Below are 15,289 nucleotides of genomic sequence, written 5' to 3'. Positions count from 1 at the left end.
TATTGACACTTTAGTTGTGTGAGTGTAGACTTGGAGGATCTTCATGTATGAGATGGATTTATGATGCCATAGGTGACCTAGTACCATAGTTGCATGAGATTTTCTTTTGGCATTGATATACTTATTGAGTATTTGCAGATGTTGGAGGTTTTTCTTAAATCCTATTGCTACAAAAGAATCTTTGACATTTTCATGGTGCACTTTTTATGTTCTTGGTGTGTGAAGATGGTTAGATCTTGATAACTAATGGGTTTCTTAGTTATCTTCATGGTGTGTGGAGATGGTTCTTCATGGTATGTGGAGATGGTTTTCTTCATGATGTGTGGAGATGGTTGCATCTTGAGGACTACTGGAGTTCTTGGTAAGGTCTGGTTTATGCTTTCATTTGACATATTATCTTTAGTGTGAGGATGGTTTTATTTTCATTATTATGTCATGATATACTCTTTAGTTATGTTTAGAGTTGTGACATGTTATAGTATTTTCATATTGAGCATGTTATCTCTTTAATTGAGATGGTTTTAGATCATGTTGTCATGTTTATGTCACTAAGGCCATGATTAGAACTTTGAAAATGATCTTGGTTTAGTTTCTTCATATTGAGTTCACTAATCATAAGTTGCATACTTCATTTTATTGATATGTTTCATTTGGAGTTGGCATAGATTGATTCATTATAGGTGCTCATAGATACATAGAGACAGTGGTGGTGTTGATTTATCTTGGATTAGAGAAGTGTTTTTTGGGATGGTTGATGGTTTTAGTAGAAAATTTGAGGGGCATTAACCTAATATGGACTTGAGAGGATATTGTTCTTGGATGAGTCTTGTTTGGAGACTTGGATATCTTGATAAACATTCTCATTCCTCGCTATTGGTCTACTTGATGGTTTGCTACTTGAGAAGACATATGTCCCATTGTTTCTCTTAGTTGCATTATATTTATGCATGTCCTTCATGGATATGGATCTTAAGCTATAGTACATGAGTTATTTCTAGAGGGTTCATTTGATAGATGGTTTAGCATTGGTTATCTCCATTTTCATATGTTGTTATGTTGGTTAAGTTTAGGAGATTGTTTTATATTAGGCATATTTCTTGGTTTAGGAATAGTTTTATGAGTTTGATCTTCTTGTGAGAGGCTTACACCCATGATTAGTTATATGGTATGGCTTGGGTGTTGTTGAGGCTTCTTATTTGGGTTTTATGGAGGAGATCATACTTGCATAGTTTACATTTGGAAGTGTGTGTAGAAGGACATGATACAGGTTATGATTTTTGGTCTTGGTTATCTTCCTGGATGTTCAATTTTTCTTACATTGGATTTGAGATTGGTTAGAGATTGTGATCACTAGTTTGTGCTCATGTATGTCATGTGAGAGATGACATGGTTATTCCTTTTATCTCTTTTCTCTATTGGTTATGGAGAACTTGGAAGAGTGATGGAGACTTGATATGGGAATTGTTCTTGCAGGTATTGGTGTATGTGTTGTTGATGTCCTTGAGACTACATGGATTCACTTCTCTGAGATGTTGTGAGTGGATTGGTTACAGATTTCGCATTATCTTTTGTAGTGGGAGCTTCCTGGTATATATGTTGTAGGTATTACTCTTGAGGCTTGTGATTGCAGGTTACAGATTGGATATGTTGTTGATGTGAGATTCGCTATGATATCCCCATTTTGACATATAAATTAACTAATAAATAAGTATTATACATAAAGAGTATAATATTAATAATCGATGATTTATATAAAATATTATAATTATACTAAGATTCAAATATAAATTTTTATTTATTATAATAATATAATTATAAATATTAATTATTATATATATATATATATATATATTATATCTCTATATATAATTAGATATTTAAATGCCATGCTATAGATAATTAATATATACTTGTATGACAATAAGTATATGATATTATATCTTTGTTATATATTAAAATAATATTATAAATAATTAAAATGACTCATATATAATATATAGTCATATATAATTAATATAATAATATATAATATAAATACCTTATTAAATATAAGTAATACTAATGAAAGGACACATCTCTATGAAATGTTGGATATATATAATATCAAACATTGAAAAGGATATCATAGAGAATATTATAGAACTCATGCAAATTGAAAGGGAAAATAACTACTATTCTAATATGAGACATTACAAGTGGTATCAAAGCTGATTTTCCTACAAGCGTATGAAACTTTATCAGAAATAAATTGCAAAAAGTTTATGAAAAGGAGTTAAATATTGATAATTGTCTAAGATATTTTATGGAGAAATGAAGATGATTTAACTCCTGCAACATGGTGTATTGGGTATCAAAACTAAAGAAGGGGGAATGTTTAACATGATCCAATATTTTGAAAATGACAATAGTGTTCGACAAATATTGAACAATCAAGATTCTCATGTTTTATATGACACATATATGATCAGGCCATTTAATTTATATGATTGCTTTGGTATGAATTGGAAATGGGTTTGAAAATAATTAAATTTTTGTACGGAGGTATAGCTTCATGTTTAGAACATGCAGAATCAAGAAAAATAATTTTACCTTAGTAAATGAATGTAAGATAATGGTTATTTGATAGGAATAGTACATAGACACAGTAGCAGTGGCATATAAGACCCATCCTAGATGGATAAAGCAATTAGAACCACATCTGAAGGAGTTCACATAGGCACCACACAATGAAGTAGCAATGTTATTTGTATCTCATTGAGAAAAGTATCTAAATGTGAGGAAGTTCACTAATTAATCAATTAATAATGATTCAAGAGTTGTTCACATAATAGTAGTGACTTTCATATTGATATTGTGGTTATGGGGCACTAAGGAATAACATGGCAACCCAAGGTAGATCTTTCTATTGCATGTAAGAAATTACAAAGAGGTTACCTTCTTAGTAATTGATAAATCATTAACTATTGGCACAAATTCATCACCACTTCATGACCTTCCAACATTGTTGTCAACATTACAATTTTGATAATGAAACATTAATTCATTAATACTTGTTGTCAGCATGAAAATAATATTGAGAATAACAATAAGGTTTATTGTTTGTCATCTATTTCATTTGAGTGTTTGATTTGGTCTAAATAGTTTATTCAAAAGATTCAACAAAGGTTGAGTATGAGATGTCGTTCTCCCTGATGCAAATTTTTCTGGTTCTTAGCCTTCCTTCCAACAAGTCAACTACACTCATGAGTTGCAAAAATATGTTCCACATGAAGAGTGGAAAATATAGTTGGAGCAAAAAATATTCTGACTATTCTCACCATGTGCTACAATGCATGGGAATACCAAAATGAGCCCAAAGCCTGGCAAAGTCTGGTTATGGAAACACCAAAGGAAATAAAAGGATTTTAGTATAGTCTTCATTGTTGCTGATCATAACACCATATACCTAAATATTTTGCAACATGAAAGGAGTTTAACATTCCAAAATATTTTTTTTGGCTTATTTAACACTGCATTTAATATTCACCCTTCCTAAGTTGACATTCATCTCTACAAAATACACTATTGTTTTGTGAATCAGATTCATGGAAGAAGTTATAGAGTAACATACAAAATGGAAACATCCACCTTCAATGTCCCTATCTTTCAAAGAATTATTGCTATTGGCCAACAAATTTGAATTTTTGATCTATTTTTGTTCCCTCCTATCATAATTTTAGGAATTGCATCATAAATGTTGCCTAATTGGTAAATGAAAAAGGTTCAGACCCTAGATCTGAAGAATAATAGAAAAAAAAAAAGCCAAAGAACTAGCGTAAAAAAATGACACATGAGGAGACAATTACAATTAATCAAGAATGAATTGGATCATAGCATGAAATCGAAGTAACAAAGATCCTCAATCAATTTGAATCCCCATCTTTTCCCATGGCCTCCGAATAGTGTGTTCACAAATCATTATATGAAAAATGATTTTATAACGTTATAAAATATAAATTCAAGTAAAAAAAAAAGTCCTAAAAGGGGACATTAGAAGTATGGGATGATTCCAATGTATTTCAATGCATTCCATGTGATGACATCAGATCAACATTGGATAAGGGACTTTGGTGTAGAAAGGGATATGAAGATCACTTCATACTCCTAAATCACCACTTCAACACATAAAGGTATGAGGTAAGCTATATATATATATATATATTTCATATATAGTTATTATGAAGTAATTGTTAGTGTCTTTCTTATTATTGACACATTTTGTTACCGTGAATAATATTGAATAGTCTAATACCCACTATCAATGATTCTAATCAAATAATTACAATTAAATGAAATTGATTTTTAAGTTGATAAATAATAATCAAAGAATGTCATTAAGTAAAAGTAATTAAATTATCTAAGACCATCATCTTCCAAGAAAAGATAAAGCTGGTAGTGGAATGGGTTGGGTGACACCACTTGAAGGTACTAGGTAAGGCCTGCGATAAGATAGGCATTGGGCTACATCATCCAAGGGTACTAGGTAAAGCCTACAGTGGAGTGAATACCCTGGGGTACATCATACAAAGGAACTATCTTGGAGATGATGATCGAAGAGAAAATACGATAATGAGGGAGAATGGTGAGGTCCATGATTGGGTAACAAGGAACCCTATTATAGTTTCTCCTCCCATACTTAGAAAATGATGAGTTTATAATGAACTATACTTTTGATTGATAAATTTCTATGTATTCTCTAATTAAGACTATAAATATATTGTTAGGAGATTAATATAGGGAAATCCTAAAAGGGGAAATTTATATATAAATGTGTACTAATGATTTTGTGGTTGCAGGTTCACAATCAAGGAATTGCATAATGTGTGTCTTCATCTATCTACATCGTGTTTGCTTTGAGTCTTCATCTATCTGCATCATGTTTTCTTTATGTCTTCATCTATCTACACCATGTTTGCTTCGTGTTTTCATTCCATATGATGTATATTTCATTAATCTTTTAGGCCTTTTGTATGTAAATATGTTTTGTATCTCTGAAGGAGTTTGTGTGTAATTGATTTTGCTTGAGGAAAAGAAAATTCGAGAGGGGAGGACTGTGATATCCCCATTTTGGCATATAAATTAACTAATAAATAAGTATTATACATAAAGAGTATAATATTAATAATCATTCATTTATATAAAATATTATAATTATACTAAGATACAAATATAAATTGTTATATTTTATAATAATATAATTATAAATATTATTTACACACACACACACACACACATATATATATATAGTTAGATATTTAAATGTCATGCTATAGATAATTAATATATACTTGTATGAAAATAAGTATATGATATTATATCTTTGTTATATATTATAAATAATTAAAATGATTCATATATAATATATAGTCATATATAATTAATATTAATGAAAGGACACATCTCTATGAAATACTATATATATATATATGTATATATATATATATATATATATATATATATATCAAACATTGCAAAGGATATCATAGAGAATATTATAAAACTCATACAAATTAAAAGGGAAAATAACTAATGTTCTGAAATGGGACATTACATTCACTTGGTATACCTTTGGAGGTATGGATAGTTGGATGGTTTTGACACTTGCTATGAGTGTTATTTCAGCTATGGATATTTTGGCAATGACATATACATGTGATTACCTTTAAATCAGGTTTTTTGTGCTTGGCATTTTAGTTGGTACAAGATTTTAAGATCTTCTAATGTGGTGGGTTGGGTGGCTTTCTCTTTGGATGGCTTCCATGTATGTCCAGTAGTAGTGGCATAATAGGAGGTGAGATCATTCATGTTTTAGATGCTAGATACTTTGATTTTTTTGTAGGTATTGGGATGGAGCACATGGTGTACTTTGATCCATGATGGTGATGTGCTAGGAGGGATTGTTCCCTTGTTCATTTATGTGGATACAGATTGACCCTATGCAACGTATACAACAAGTGGGAGATTGTTGAGATAATGGGTGTTGCACACATTACATATATTGTTATATTGTATTATTTTATTTTATTATGTAATGTTGCATCTAGATGGGCGTGTAACATGTAAAGATTCTCATGGGATATATTTGATGAGTTGTATTATAAAATTGTGATAATATTTCATCTAATTATTTAATATTGGGGAAAAGAGTTAAATTTCTAATATTAAATGTGGGGTCAATGAGTTAGGTAGCACATGGTTTATGTAATACCACTTGGTGGTTTTGTGGGACTTATTACTATATAAGCAGTCACAAGGGTAGATGTGGGTGTGAGAAGAGTGAGAAGGAGAGGACAAAAGACAAGAGTCAAGTGGGACAATTCTTAATAGGTTAGCCAAGGGAGCATTTGTGAAGGTTGGAAGCATGGCATGGCATGTCTATATTCATTCTTCACATATATTTCTTAGTTGTGGCTATGGCTTTGAAGGCTCCCATGGTTGTATTGCAAAGGTATTTTTGCAGAATAATACTTGGTGATGGATGCTTTTGGAGGCTAGGTTTTTAGCTCAATGAGGGTTTCCCGAGGTATATCTTGTGTCATAATTTTTGTGGGTATGTTATATATTCTCTTGCATGTGGATTTTAATTGCATATTTATTTCAAATCTATTATGGGTTATGTGGAAATAGTTATATTCTTTATGGCAAGTTTCCTTATGATGATTTATGTGGAAATACAATTTGGGAAAAACCACCAGTAACTTACTACTCTTTTTCACTATTCTAAATTGATGTCCTATGAAAGGCCAACCCTATTAAAGGTTACAATACACATAATTAAATGTGACCCTATTAAAGGATTTCAATCACCTTGTTAGGAGTGAGCCTTATTAGAGAACTTTAGACCATTCACTTGGAATGTCACTCAGTTAAAGAATTTACAAATGATTTCTAGGTTAACCTTAATCTAAAGGATTTACCCTAGACCAATACAATTGTTAGAGGGTAACAATAAGGTTTGATCTGATAACAACTACCAACTTCATTTACAGATTACAGATCACTATTCAGTCCTCCATTCTACTTGGCCTTCATACATTGCAACTCTGATAGCTTGTTCACCCTTCAAGCATTCATATCCTTAAGCCTTCTTGCTTAACATGCCAATGCAATCTCTAGTCTTAAGTCACTTGATGAAGCATAAACCTATGACTCCTTATCTTCCTTAAGTTATTGCACATTAACTCTTTTGCTTCTAACTAGCCATTCCTATATATAGGAAATTAAGATCTTTTCCTGGTCATTTTCCATCATCCAAATTGGGGTTGGGATAGATTAGGTACGATATAATGAATCTATCCCATAGTCCATATCTCTTCTAGAAACTTCTCCTTGAATCCTCTTTAAATTCACCTAAAAATTGTTTATCTTGAATTCTGTGCATCTAGCTCATCAATCTTATCTTCTACTTGGTTCACAAATTCTAAGAAAACAAACTTTTTGGCTTTGATCCATCAAATTCATGATCTTTTGAATAATGCAATCACTCAACATTATCTTGTTTTTGATGCTCAGTACATACTACATTGCTCAGCATCCTCTATAAAATCATTCTACATGAACTAAAGTTATTTGGTGCTTGGCATCAACTAAACTTTACTTGGCATCCACTATTCTACTTAGCATATACTACAATGAAATTTTACTTGGCTCCAAATGATTTTTTTCTTGGCTTGCACTAGCTTTGCTCAACACCTACTATCCATTCGGTCAGGCTTGGTAGACAACCTTTTTGCAATTTTTTCTTCTAAACTTTCTTAGTGTAACCAGCGTTTGTAACCTTAAGTAGATTATCAATACATCATGTTATCACTATCTTAAATGATTCTTGTACTTCATTATATAATCATAACTTAACCTTTTCTCTAGGTGCTATTGTTACATCTTTTGATCAAATCCTCTTCATCAATCAACTAAGTGATAGTACTTAAATTGTATAAGCAATTATCTTACTAGAAAATATTAGGTTTTACATTAGTGACAAAACAATGATTGAAACATGCAATATTCTTCAAATATCTTCTTCTTGTAATCTAATCACAACAGTCTCCATCAGTAATGATCTTTTTCAGTCTGATCTCAACAATTACATAGTTACTTTTGGATCTTACCTTAACACTTTGTGTTAAAGATTTATTTATATTCATTTCCAGATCTTATACTTATCATATCTTTTCTTAAAAACTATAATGTTCTTCCACTTTACATTAAGCTGCATTTACATAATCCTTTAGATTATCAGCAAATGCAAATTGGAATATAATTCAAAATGAATTTTAACTTAAACTTTAATAAAATTTTACTATTAAATCTTAGAAAACAATACAAAAACATGAAAAGAGACAAGGTATAGGATGAAATCAACTCTTTGTAATTGTATTAATTTATTTAAAACTATATATAATTTAGTTATCATCTCTATTTAGACAATAACACATATAGACTAGCAACTATTAACTTTTGTATTCAATTCTAGAACAGATATATAGTATGCATGGACCAACTCAAAATTTGCATAGACTAATACAATAAAAGAAATTCAGACCATCCTATAGCCTTGGGAGCTCACTTATAAAGTGTGATTTTCAACAAGATTCAAGCATAAAGGTAAAATGATATATTTCCTTCAAAAAAAAATGATTTACAAAAGGACATAACTTTAACAATCAAAAGTTACAAAAGAAGAAACAAAATTGGTGATCTTCTACCTTGGTAATAGAATAGCTTCTTCATTGGTCACTTCATGGTGGGGCCAATTCTATTTTGGAAGTTTCTTGTGCATCCACTATACTTGATGATTGATTTTCCTCATTTTTTTGTTCCTTAGGCTATGGGACCACTTTCTCTTCTTCTATTATGCCAGGCTCTAACATTTGGACATCTGTTATAAGTTTTTGATCATTTTTCAAATCATCAATTTGGGTGGCTATATTAACTATTATAAATTGTTGATCCTTTCTCTAGCATCTATGTTGATCTCATTTTGGTTTTGACAAGGTAGTGACAAAATACTTAAGTCATTACTTATCATAACTCTGTATGTGTCAAATAAGTAGTGTATGCTAAACAATATATGCAGTTAGCATCGTGCACTAGTATGTGTCAAGCAGATTGTATGTACCAAGTCACTAAACTATCAAGAAAGACATTTATGTCGAATCATACATATGCCAAGTAAAATAGTGGATGTTGAGTCACTCAAGAGTCGAGTCCCAGCATTGAAGATTTAGTGAATGTCAAGCATAAGAGCTTGCAGGTGTCGAGTAAATAGTTTTGGACATAGTTGTTTGTAATGGCACAAACTTCTATGTAAACCATTTTTGGGCCAACTTAAGGATATTTTTATGATTCTAGAAGATATATATGAAGGTATATTGTGAATCCCTATGTTTTGTACACAACCAATTAGATTAGGGATGTTTTAAGTGAAAAAATGGGTGAATCAAAACCGTTGATTCCTACCTAGCCCTAGCTCACCTAAGTCTTCTTAAGGAGGGAAAAACCTAAAGAGTTTGTGTGTGTGGATGAGAAGTCAAGGGTGAATGATAAGTGTAGAGAGCATTCATGGTGGTTATGGAGGTTATGATCATCTTATAACTACTAAATTAGTTAAAAAGAATAGAATAGAGAAATTCAAGGACAAAAGAGATACATCTAATTAGGAGGATCAAGGACACATCAGGAAAGAGAAGATCTGATATCTAGTAGAGTGGTGCTAACCAAAGGATCAATGTTGAAACATTCTGATAGGTGAATTAGTGAAAATATCTTAATAGAGTAACCTTGATAGGTTTCAAGTCCTAATATTATTTTGTGTAAATCTCTTAATCAAGTGCTTGATTTATTGCAAGTTTAAGTCCTCTAACAAGGCACACTTCTAGTAGGGTGTTTAAATACTTTAACAAGGTAGACCTTTCATAGGGTAGATCATAGTTTATGGTCAAACTTATTGTGACCTTCGTTGGCTAGACTTTACAGTTGCAACAATAAAGATTTGTGGGTGTCATCCCCACTCCAATTTTACCTTCTGAATGGAGGGTTTCTGGGTAACAAACTTATTGGTTCATGTGCTATTTATTTCATGTTATGGATGAACATGTGTAGCTAGCTATTTTAATTTACATGATAAATTATGAGATGCATGTGTGGTGAATGTTTTTATGGTTAAATTTTTGAAGTGTTGAATCACCCCCCCCCCACACCCCCAAGAGTTTACTTTCCCATTGTTAATTCCAAGAATTGGTATCAGAGATTTGTTCTCTAGAAATCAAATATTTGTTATGTTGAGGAAAGATCTTGGATATGGAAATCTACGAGTTGGGAAAGGTTATTGAGAACTTGAAGATTAAAATCTAGCTTTCCCTACACCAACTCAATGAAGCAAGAGATGAGTTGAAGCACTCATTAAAGAGAAGGAAAGAGATAGATATTGAGGAAAATGATACACATTATCAAGAGCAAGAAACCACTAAATTTTTTGTAGATGGAAATATTAGCCATTTTTAGCCCTCCTCTTTTGTTTTTTCCAACATTTCTAGCCTCGTCAACACCCAAGTTGATTGTCATGTCTATATCCATTGACTATTCATGTACTGCCATGAAATCCTATTAGGGATATGAAAAAACCTTAATCATTATTTTATATCCCTAAGTCCTTTAATTCCTTGACATTGTATGAAATAATTTAAGTTGTAATGATGTGATTCTTCCTCTATCACTATATTGCTCTAGTTCATGACCTAACTATCATAAGGATCATGATTGTGGGATATGATCAATTTCAGGGTCAATGCAAATTTTTGCAATAGTTAGGGTTAATGTTCAAGTACAAGTTGCAAAGAGTAAAAGACTATAGATTGCATGATCATAGAGAATTTTTACTTTTAGTATGTTTAAGTTGTGAAGCTGCAACCAATGGTTTTTGCATCTTCACATATAGTTAAGGTCATCTTAGTGGTGGTGACATAATGGTGGAAAGGTGTCAACATTCCAAGAGGTTATGGAGCATCAAAAAGGAATAGAAATAGTGAGGGCTAGGTAGATCAACACCTGTCACTTCCTCAATTTTCAAAGTTACACAAATGATAGCCAAAGAAAAAATTTGAGCAATTGACACATGTCCAGAGACTCCAATTCATTGGATCCTTTATAGCATCATTGTATCTAGTGGTATTCTTAAATTATTTTAAGTTGTGATATTGTGATTCAAGGAAGAAGTCAAGTTGAGGGGCTTCACATCTTCACACACAATTGAGGTTAATCTAGGGTCAACATGTCAAAGTTGAGGAATATATTTTTTGCACTATTTTAGAAGTTAAACATGAACTCTAGTTAAATTTCTTCAAATTCTTTTTTTTCACTATTGCAAGGTTACTTACATGGTTAGTGATCTAGGTTGGGAAGGTGCGATAGTAGTCAGCCAGGTAGGTATCATCATTTCGCAATAGTCTATGGAAAGAAGATGTAATCAATCACAAAGTTATGATGACATGAGATAGTTAGCTCTAGGAAGTTATCAAAATTTCATGGTTAAAGGACTTTGAGCCAATTTTTTGGTTGTGAACTTACAAACAAAGAAATATGAAGTAGTTAATGGTCTTTGTAGCTTCACAAGGATTTACTCACAGTTATAGTTTTTAGTCATGAAGCTACAAAATCAAAGATGACAGTCATCAAAATAGTGGCTCATTGATGGAAAATTAATTTCTTGGCATGTACAACCACCTTTTTGAGTGTTCTCCATGCCTAGTAATTGAAAAAGACATTAAATCACCACCATGGTGATCCATCTACCCAACCATGTAGTTATGGCCTCCATTTCTATCTCTTTAGGGCTCGAATTACATGTAAAGATTAGATTTTTGCATATGGATGTGCACCTAATCAAATATTCCTAAGTCAATAGTATTATCCTCTAAAACTTGAAGGTAGTAGTTGAGTTTTAGCTTCCAATAGAAGTTTTCTTAGTTTTTCTTGAGCTATAAAAGCAAGTTTTGTAACCCTTCCAATGGTCTATCTTTTCTCTGATTCTATAGCAATTGTATTGCATGTTTTGCCACTATAATTTCCTTTTGTATTTGAATTAATATAATTCTTTATTGTATTTCTTTCTTCCTTTTAATATATTGTGCAATATCTTCTTTCCTTATATCAATGTATTGCTTCCATTCTTCAACTCTATAATTGTATCTACTTGGCCTTCAAATGATATGAAGTGAAATTCCTTCCTTATAGAATTCTACTAGTTTTCTGATCTTCATATGGTTGTTGAATTAAGCAAGGATTGAATCTATATATTTTGAGATTATATTAATGAACCATGCTTCTCTAGGAAGAGGTAAGATTGAGCATACTATTTTTGTGTATCACCCCTTCTAGATTAGATTAGGTAGTTATATTTTCATTCATTTCTTCCTCCTGTTTCCTCTAAAGAAGTAGTTAGTTGTGCTCTATCCAAAGAATCAATCTCATTGTTCAAGTCCCACAACTTGGAGATTGTTTCCATGTTTCACAAGGTTACATTTAGGTTAAACATTAGGCAAGGGTGCAAGCTTTTTTGACAACAAGAAACTCAAGTGAGTTTGAGGCAACAAATGGAAAAGAATGGTGTCATAGCTGAAGAGGTCAAAAATCTTAAGATACAACAAGAAGTTCAATCAGTCTTTCTATGTGAGGTGAGTAAACAGAAAAAGAAAGTTGGGGAATACAAAGTCATGATTAAAGATGATAAAAGAGCATTGACCAACAAACTAGAAAAAATGAATCAAGTGATGATTGTCAATCATGAATTGAATGGAAAGGACACTAAGATCACAACCCTAAAGTTATAGAATGAAAAATTGAGGAATGTGTTGGCCTGGTTTTTCACCACCCTTGTTTTGTTGTATTCAGTAGTGAAAAACCCTAAATGTGCACTCCAAGTAATTTGAAATTTGGTTTTAAAAAAATCCCTAGGAAAAACATTCACCAAATAACCTTGTGCCTTGCCTTGTTTGGTCCTAGCCTTTGAGAACTTTAGAAAGTATTGTTTCAAATTAATTTTGGTGGGACATTTTTATCCTAAAGATTTATCTATGCAAAGATGCCTTATTAATATTTTGATAAACTTTATAAAGTTTTCCTAAGTTACATTATTTTATTTGAAAAAAGGTCCAAGTTGCGATATCTTTCAAGCATCACAGATCCTTTTAAGATCAAGGGTTAAGGCTTGCCTGCAATATGGAGCTATGAGGTCTTTAAATATTGTGGGCAAGCACCTTTTCAACACATAGCCCCTACTAACATTTCAACCTGAGTGCACCAAAAAAGGTTCGTGGTTGTTAGAGCTAGTCAGTTGCAGGTTCATCAGTACTTTTCGTACACATTCTAGATTTCTTGCGATATCATTGGTTGAGTTACTAACAGAGATATGCCTTTATCACCAAGAAGCATCAACCATTGATTTCATTTGAATCAAGGGCTAGCACTTTCCCACAAGAAGGAGATGCTCGTGAATTAAATAATATGGGGAAATAAAAATGGACAAGTGGCACAGTTTGACAAGATGGGCCCACCATTCTCAAAGATGATGATGAGATGTCTTCCGTGGAAAATGTCAGATGAGTCAGCATGGATGGAGATATTTTATTCATCACTGTAGCCAATGTGGTATTTAAAATGCCTAATTCTATAACTATTGATCTGTCAAAGATCAAAGGCTAGTGCATGCCCGTATTTTGAAGTTGCAAGAAAGATAAATAATGTGAGCAAGTGGTTCTTGGACATGTGGAAAGGTGGGGTCGAGAAATTTTAATTGTATGTTGCAGTGTGACACACTGTAAAGTGATTGCTGACATGTACTACCAAATGTGCCATTGAAGAAGTTTTTCTACCAGATGGAAGTGAAGCCTCATCTATCATAGATCTTCCAAAGATCGAGGGATAGTTCAATCCCGCATTATGAAGCTGCTAGTCAAATAAAGAATGTGGGTTTGCACCTTGGTGATGCATGTCATAGTGGGACCAAATTACAAAAGAATGCTGAGTTATGCCATGTGGTTTGCCACTTGTGCTTAGTTGGAAGTACTTATGCTATGCGCATGAAAATTTTTAGAAATTAATGCAATAGTCAAATCAGTAGAGCACACAAATTGAAAGCAGTCACTTCATTGGCCCAAGTAGATGATGCAAGTATAAAAAGTAGAATTGATTCACATCGTTGATCCTATCTTGATCAATAAGGGATGCTTGCCTACATTAATAACTTGAATAAAGTTTAAACAAAGTGGGAATTCTCCATGAAGACACGTGTCCATGGTAACATCACTTTTCTCATCCTATAAGGTTTATAGATTTCCAGCATTACCACCGTTGATCTTTCAAAGATTGACCTTTGGCACAAGCCCACAATTTGAAGATTCTTGATCAATAAGTGAAGAGGGAATGCGCCAGCTTGACACATGGAAATAATGACGTCAAGCACCTGCTCGCTCAGAAGAAGAAATGGGACCCACTAGCGTGGAAGTTGTTAGAAGGCACAAATGCATATAAAGGCTTCTTATTGGTCAGTATAGCTAACTAGACCTTATTCAAATATGAATTGATCTAATCGTTGATCTTGTCTTGATCAACGAGTGGTGCTTCCCTGTAATTCTAAGGTGCAATAAATTTAAGAAATGTAGGTAAGTGGTATTGTGACATGTAGCCTTGTTTTTAAAGCCATAAAGCTTCTTTCCTTTTAAATCAGAGTCATTCGATCTGATGAAAATGTACAGATAGGATTCAAACTTGGTTGTAAATTGGAGGTAATGGTTACAAGACTTAATATGATTCAGAGTTCCTTCATGTGACCTTAATGCATGGGTATAACATAAGAATTTTCCATTACTGAATCACAAAGTTGTAGATTTTCTCAGAGCAAAAGGATTTCCAGAGCAAGGGCACAAAATTTCACAGCGGTTTTAGCAAAATTATAGAGAAAGAAGGGGAAATTTAGTGGGTAAGTAACCTATAACCATAAGAAATCCAGAATTTGTTGTGATAAGAGTTTAAAATTTTTGAAAGATGCCTCCACAGAAGGAGTTTTCTGGGCAAATTGATTACTTAAAGAGGGTTGTGCATGATGACTTCCTATAACAATTTCCCTTATTAGTAAATGAAATAACTAAAGGAAGAGAACTCATTCCTAAGAACCTTAGGGTAGTTGTCGCTAAGGGTTTCTATGATAGGGAAAACTGGGTAAGAGATGCCCAAGTATCTATGGGAGGTTTGCGAT

This window comes from Cupressus sempervirens, chromosome 3 (assembly GCF_028749045.1).
Source record: "Cupressus sempervirens isolate cs-2001-9-10 chromosome 3, ASM2874904v1, whole genome shotgun sequence".
Lineage (NCBI taxonomy): Eukaryota > Viridiplantae > Streptophyta > Pinopsida > Cupressales > Cupressaceae > Cupressus > Cupressus sempervirens.
Note: the sequence above shows the minus strand (reverse complement) of the source record.